Source organism: Pteropus medius, unplaced genomic scaffold, assembly GCF_902729225.1.
Source record: "Pteropus medius unplaced genomic scaffold, Ma_sr-lr_union100, whole genome shotgun sequence".
Taxonomy (NCBI): domain Eukaryota; kingdom Metazoa; phylum Chordata; class Mammalia; order Chiroptera; family Pteropodidae; genus Pteropus; species Pteropus medius.
Window position 1 is genome coordinate 39,439,218 of NW_024349800.1, and position 6,517 is coordinate 39,445,734.

General features: G+C 49.4%; 1 long non-coding RNA gene across 1 annotated transcript; it reads left to right on the top strand.

Annotated features, from left to right (window-relative positions):
- Positions 1–445: 445 nt before the first annotated feature.
- On the top strand, positions 446–5,884 carry LOC120621733 (uncharacterized). The gene is made up of 3 exons (XR_005658277.1): positions 446–716; positions 854–1,008; positions 5,659–5,884. It is a non-coding gene; the product is annotated as an uncharacterized LOC120621733 (long non-coding RNA).
- The last annotated feature ends 633 nt before the right edge of the window (positions 5,885–6,517 follow it).

Genomic DNA, 6,517 nt, shown 5'->3' on the forward strand with positions numbered 1-6,517 from the left:
CAGGCCCCATCTCAGACCAATTACATCAGAATCCCTGGAGTGGGACCCAGGCCGAGATAGTTGTCAAGGCTCCCAGGATGATTCTAATATACATCCAGGCTTGAGGCCCACTGATTAGGACCTTGCTAATCAAGGTAGCCTGAGGACCAGCAGTGTCTGTATCACCTGGGATTTGCTGGACATACAGAATCTCAGGCCCCACTCCAATACCTACTGAGTCAGCGTCTGCATTTTAGCAAGGTCCCTGGGAGATTTAAAGTCTATTAAAGTGTGAGGAGCTGTGGTTCTCAAACTTTACTGCACATTAAAATCACCTAGGGAGCTTTAAAAAAATCCCAATGCCCAAGCTGCACCTTGTACCAATTAAATCAGAATTTCTGAGGGTGGGATGCAAAAATGAGTAGATTTTTATTGGTTCTCAGGTGATTCCGATGTGCATGGGTTCTCAGCCCTCGTTACATATTAGAATCTCCTGGGGAGCTTTTAAATGCCCGGGTAATTGATCCCCACTCTCAGAAAGTTTGATTTAATTGGTCTGGGATAGGCAGCAAAAAGCTTCCTAGGTGAGTCTGACATACAGCCAGCGAAGGCCTCTGTTCCAGCAGGTTGGTCCAGCTCCCCTGAAAGGACAACCAGCTCACAAACCCTGCTACAAGTCAACGGATCCAAGAACAGCTGAAGGAAAAGAATGAACAGACCACGTCTGGACTTATCTGGTCTCAGGGTTCTTTGATATTTGATCTCCTTATGTGTGACAATTACTATATTCTTTTTATGAATTTAAATATTTGTGTGCCCGTTTATGTTTCCAATAAAATTTCTTTTGAAAATTCAACCTCGGTTCAACTGAAAGAAGGAGGCAAAAGCGTTGATCTACACCTGGGCCACAGGAGCTGGGAGCAGCTGAGTGATCAAGTGAGATGGAGACAAGAGAGGTCATGATGGTGAACGTAACTGAGCTGCGGCTGAGGCGAATAATGAAGAAAGACCCTGGGAGACAGGAAAGAGGTGAGCTGGTTGTGATTTTTTTGTCCCTTTTATGGCACTCTCTCACCATTGCCAACATGACTGTGGAGTCACGTAGTTCTATAGTAGGGTTGCTGGATTTAGCAAATGAGAACATAGGGCACCCAGTTAAATTTGAATTTCAGATGAACGATGAATTATTTTTAATATAAGCAAGTCTCCTGTGATATTTGGGACATACGTATACTAGAAAACTCTCGGTTGTTTTATCTAAAATTCAGTTTTAACTCGATATTCTGTTTAATCTGACAACCCTGTTACACAAACAACCCTAAATTCTCAGTATTGGAAAATCTGTCCTGAGAGTTGGGCTTTCTCCAGGCCTTGTGTGGGGTCCTGCCATCTGCAGTGAGGTCCATGTGTGTCCGTATGAACACTGTCCCTAGGAGCTCCACCATCCTGGGTTCCACAAGGGTTACTCAACACCCCAAAACTAGGACTGGCAGGGGTATGTGGGGGCTTGCCTATGGATAAAATTCTTGTACTTCACCTCTCCCAACTCATCTGCCGTCCTCGGTGTTGAGGTGGTTCCTGGGAGTTCCTCAGACGTACCCTCTTCTCCCACTGTCACTTGACCAATTTAGGGCGCTTATGCCGAAGAGAAAAGGAGCTTAGAGGCCTTGATGGGCTGGAGGTGACAGTGTCGCGCCAATGGGGACTCAGACACATGTAAGGAAAGGGGGATGTAAAGGAAAGCATGGTTCACAGTCACAGCATGGCATGTCCCGAAAGCGGCTGTTCAACGTCTGAGCCTGGGTGTCTGGCTTTCAGCAGAGGCTGCTCAAAGTGCAGTTTCCTGCTGGCTTCAGAGCATGTAGGGGCTTGAGGGAAGGGAAAGGGAGGCAGAGAGAGGGAAAGAGCCAGCTGCCAGCAAGAAATACACACACACGAGAGGTGTGTAGGTTGAGCGGTAGAGATGGAAGGGGGAGATGGCTAGAGACAGAGGGGGGAAAGGGGAAGCCAGAGGGAGAAGATAGAGGGAGAAGAAGAGGATAGAGAGAAGGGAGGGGAAGTGGGGAATGAAGGGAGAGGACTGATTAGGTAGCTGGGGATGTTCAGAGACACACACAGGATGATCAGGAAGGAGACACTTTGCTCGTCCCTCCAGCCTGACCCACTAAAGACCTAAGCTAGTGCTGGTCTCTTCTGTGAAGCAGAATCTCTCAACCAATTAGCTTCAAGAAAAGCCCAGAGGGCCTGTGCAGGCCAGAGAACAGGCTATGCGAAGTTCTGAGGCCAAGCTCCTTTTCCCTGGGTGCTCCAGGAGGTGGAGTGCCCCTTCATGAGGACCATGTGCTTGTCGGATACTGTAGGCATGGTGGAGGCTGGAGAGCTGGTGTTCCCCCTGGGAGGGACACTCACTTACAATGTCTTTCTCCTGACACCTTTGCCTTCCCAGGATGATAAATCACCACAGTTTAAGTGAAGGTCATGGACTTGGTTTTGTGTGTCTTCTGAGATTCGAATTTTCACAAAATCTAGACTCTTTAGTCTCCTCTGTTTCCCATTCTCTCTTGCCTCCTCCTTCCTGATGGCCCACAGTGTGGAGAGTGGGGTCTCCCAGAACATCTTCCCTCACAGGCACTCTGGAAGTGGTGCGAGGAAGACTCTCAAGAGAGACCTCAGTAGCTGGTGGCAAATAAAATGATCAATGGGCTTTGTGCCTCCCTGACCACCTAGGTGTGAGCATGAATAGTCAGAGCTCCATGGAAGACGGAGAGAGAAGCCAGGGGAAGGGAGGAAAGGAGGAGGAGGGAGTTGCTTTAGAACAGGGTGGATTATGCTGAGAGCTGAGATAAGGTTCCGGATGGACTGTACTGACTGACAGAGGAAGATGGGCCCGAGCCTTGCTGATCGTTTGGGGTTTGGCATATCAAATTTCCAGAGCTTGGCCACTAGCTCCCAGCCAATTCTCTGGGACCAGTGTGCATTTCCCTTGGGGATTGAGAGGCCTGGCCACTGGAGGAAGAGTTGGTCTGGTCCTTTGGGCCAGCAGCTCATTCTGAAATCTAATTCAGAAACCCAGCCTATTGGCAAAGTCCTGTGTTGCAGACGGTTGGACAGTGTGTCAGGATCTGGGAGCCATGGAAGATGGGCTCGGGTGGCCTCTGGGACCAGGCTCATGTTCTTATCCAAGCCGTAGGAAAGAGCAGCTTGCCCCATTGGGGAACGGGTGGGCTGCTGTGGGCCTAGCTGGCTAGATGCTAGCTGGCTTTTATTTGTCTATGTCTGACCAGGCTCAGACTTAGCCTGAGGACCCCAAGTCTCTGCCTTGGAGAGACGTGAGTGTGGAAAGAGCCAGGGCCTAGGAGAGATTCATGGGTCAATCCATATGGGATTGTGATGTGCATTTCTTTCTTCAGAGCTGGAGGTCTTACCACCTGGCTAGTGTGTGTTTAGGGGGCCAAGGAGGGTAAGCTCAGATGTGGGGGCATGGCTGGCATGATTGGTAAAAGAGAAAGAGCCAAGCTCCTGATCAGCTGGCTCTTCACCATCTCCTGGCCCCTCGTTCCCACCCCCGCCCTGGCATTTCTCATGTTCTAGGACAAGGTCTAAATTGGACACTTGGATGAGACATTCCTGGGAGCTGCCAACCGTCCAGGTCCAGTGTGGTCAGAGGACTCACTGGCTCCATGTCACCTCCACTCGATTTGGCCCTTGCCCTAATCCCCAATGGTGCCTGATGCCAATGTCACTGCCTGCTGAAGTCCTTTTTTCAGACACTATTTGGAGCTACTGAGGTGTGTCTGCGTGTGCGTGTGTGTGTGCGTGTGTGTGTGTGTGTGTCTACACGTCCTCTTTGGGCATTTGACTAATCATTTATTGGCCTTGAGTGAAGCACAGTTTCCATAATCCTTTCCAAACCCTGGATTTAGTGGTTAGAGAAAGTGCCCAAGTACAATTTATGAAACACGTATGATTCTCCCCACCAGTCAGGGCCCCCAGCTCATGCTGCCATTCCTTTGGGATGTCTTCTCTCAGGACCTTAGCCCTGTGTCCCCTTGTCCTTGGACTCCTAGGGTCAAGAGAGCGTGCCTGGCACAGCCCAGTCCTGAGCAGGTAGTCTGTTGCCTCCTAGAGCCCAGGCTCTGGAGCCAGCCAGACCCAGGTTCCAATTCTGACTCTTGCTTATGAGCTGATAACCTTGAGCTAGTTAATTTCTCTGAGACTCAGTTTCCTGATCTGAAAAGGGAGATGTTAATTGATGCCTTCTCCGATGGATCACGGTGAAGATGGCTGTAGGCTCATGAAAATGAAGCACCTGGCACAGGTCTGAGTGCCCGTTCTCCGTCCTCCTCTCCTGACAGTTGTTGGAACACAGCTGGACTTGTGGTAGGCACCCAGAAAAGTAGTAGTGACTGATTCATGATTATGGAGCCTGCAATTATTGGGATGAAGTCCCTAAACAGGGAAACAACTCTAAGCAAACCCATCAATTAGGGGCCTGTTTGCAGTTCTTTTGTGCCCACTTGTCATGTGTTAGCTCAAGGAGGGCTCCAGTCTCCCCACCGCCACAGGTCATTCTGGAGAAATAATGACTAGGGGGAGGCTCCAGCCTGAGGTGCGCAATTCCCACCTACTTGTGACCTTCACGCCCACCCTTCCGGCCCCACTCCAGAGCTGGTGCAATAAACAAGTTACCAGGTGACAAACACAGCCCTCGTAAAGAGGGCTACTGGCTTTAGGACAGCATGAAGCCTGAGCTAATGGGCTTTGCCAGGGAGCAGGGACTCCCTGAGGTGCAGGAGGACTGTAACTTCTCCAGCCAGGGGAGGCCTGGGCCAGAGCTACTTTTTGGGAAAAAAGAAGATTTTCTTTTTGAAAAAGGAAGAAGAAATGCCAAAATAGGGCATTATAGAAATCATGTTATAACTTACATGTTTACATATATCAAATTAGTAAGTCCAAACTCCAATTGTAATAAACTGTAATTTCACAATAATTTCAGGACTAATAAAAATATTAATTGTGCCCTGCAAGCAAGCAGGTAGTAAGATAAACTAATGGAATATCAATTTAAAGTAGCATGGTGGATGTCTGTCTGTCCTGGGGCAGCCCCCATCCCACTCCACGGGAGTGGTCCTATGTGGCAGCTCAGAGCCCAGGACTCTGGCCTCTGTGGGGCACTGTGGTTCTCTTAGGGTTGGGTGGGGCCCTGGTGACAGAGATTTGGGGATGATCTCATCCCACTGGGAAACTAAGACCCATTCACAAGCCACAGACTGGTAAACATGAGGTGGGGCCAGCCTTCTTCAAAGGCTGTGCTCTTGGATGGTGCGCGTGTATGCTGTGTTGGTTCCAGCCTCCTGCACGTGGGGGGTGCTGAGCAAATATTCTAGAGCCACCTGCTGCAGGCACAGTCAACGTGCTTCCGTTCACTTCTCAGGTAGACTGCTGCTTTCCCCATTCAATGGTAAGTACCATGAAAACGGGAACTACGTCTGACTTTTTCCTTCCTGCATCCTCAGAATACAAGAGATCCAGGGATATATGTTGAAATACATTGAATCACATCTTCTCTAGGTAGTGCCTTGATTTCTACACAGGTTGTACCAGGTCCCTTTTCCTGGGCTTCTTTCCTCCATTTCAAAACGTTTCGTGTTGTTATTATATTTGTTTCCTTGCCCTTAGCCTGCACAGGCTTAGAGCATCTCCTTGGTATCCCAAGTACCCAGCACAGCAACTGGCACAAAGAAGGCACTGGCCAGGATTCTGTGGCTGAATTGAATGAATCGTTAAGTGAGTGAGTCTGCAAGGCAGGCAGACGGATATGGCCTCCCCGCAACCACAGGCCCAGCAAGCTCATAAGCTCCGTTTCCTGATGAGTGTTTTCCTGTTTTACCAATCTTTGTCTCTAGAAGCCCATGTTCTCTTCTCCCAGTATCAGGGCACATCTGGTTGTTGGTACATGTTGCTTAGTTAGGAACTCTTAAAACAGCATGAAATTGTTAGCACGTTGCTCCTGCCTGCCAAGCTGTTCTTGAGGCTCAAGCTTTGGTGGATTTGGTTTTCTGTTTGTTTTCTGTTTTCATGCAGTTTAGAAAATTGGTCTGTGACAACCTTGGGGGAAATAAGCCTGCCTCGAGTTTTGCCAAGGAAAGGGCAAGACTGAGATGAGGGCTGGGGAGACGAGGGAAGGAATCAGCGTGGAGAGGCTCCTTGCTTGTGTTTCCTTGCATTTTGATTGGAAGCTCAGGCTAATTTGATCTTCAGGGAGAGGGGTGCCCAGGGAGAGGAGGCAGAGGGGGGCTGGGAGAGCCTTGTCTTCATATGGGTCCTCAGCGCAGAACAGTACCGTACTTTTGGGTTCTAGAGAACACAGACATGCTCTCTCCAAATAAATGCCCCTGGGTTGTGGCGGGGTCTTTGAAGGAGATGCCTTTGCCTCTTGTATTTGATTTTTGTGTTATCTTTGGGTGTGGGCAGCACCAGAACTCAACTTTCCCCACATGGCCCCAATATACACCCCCCCTCCCACTCCCAGTAGCTC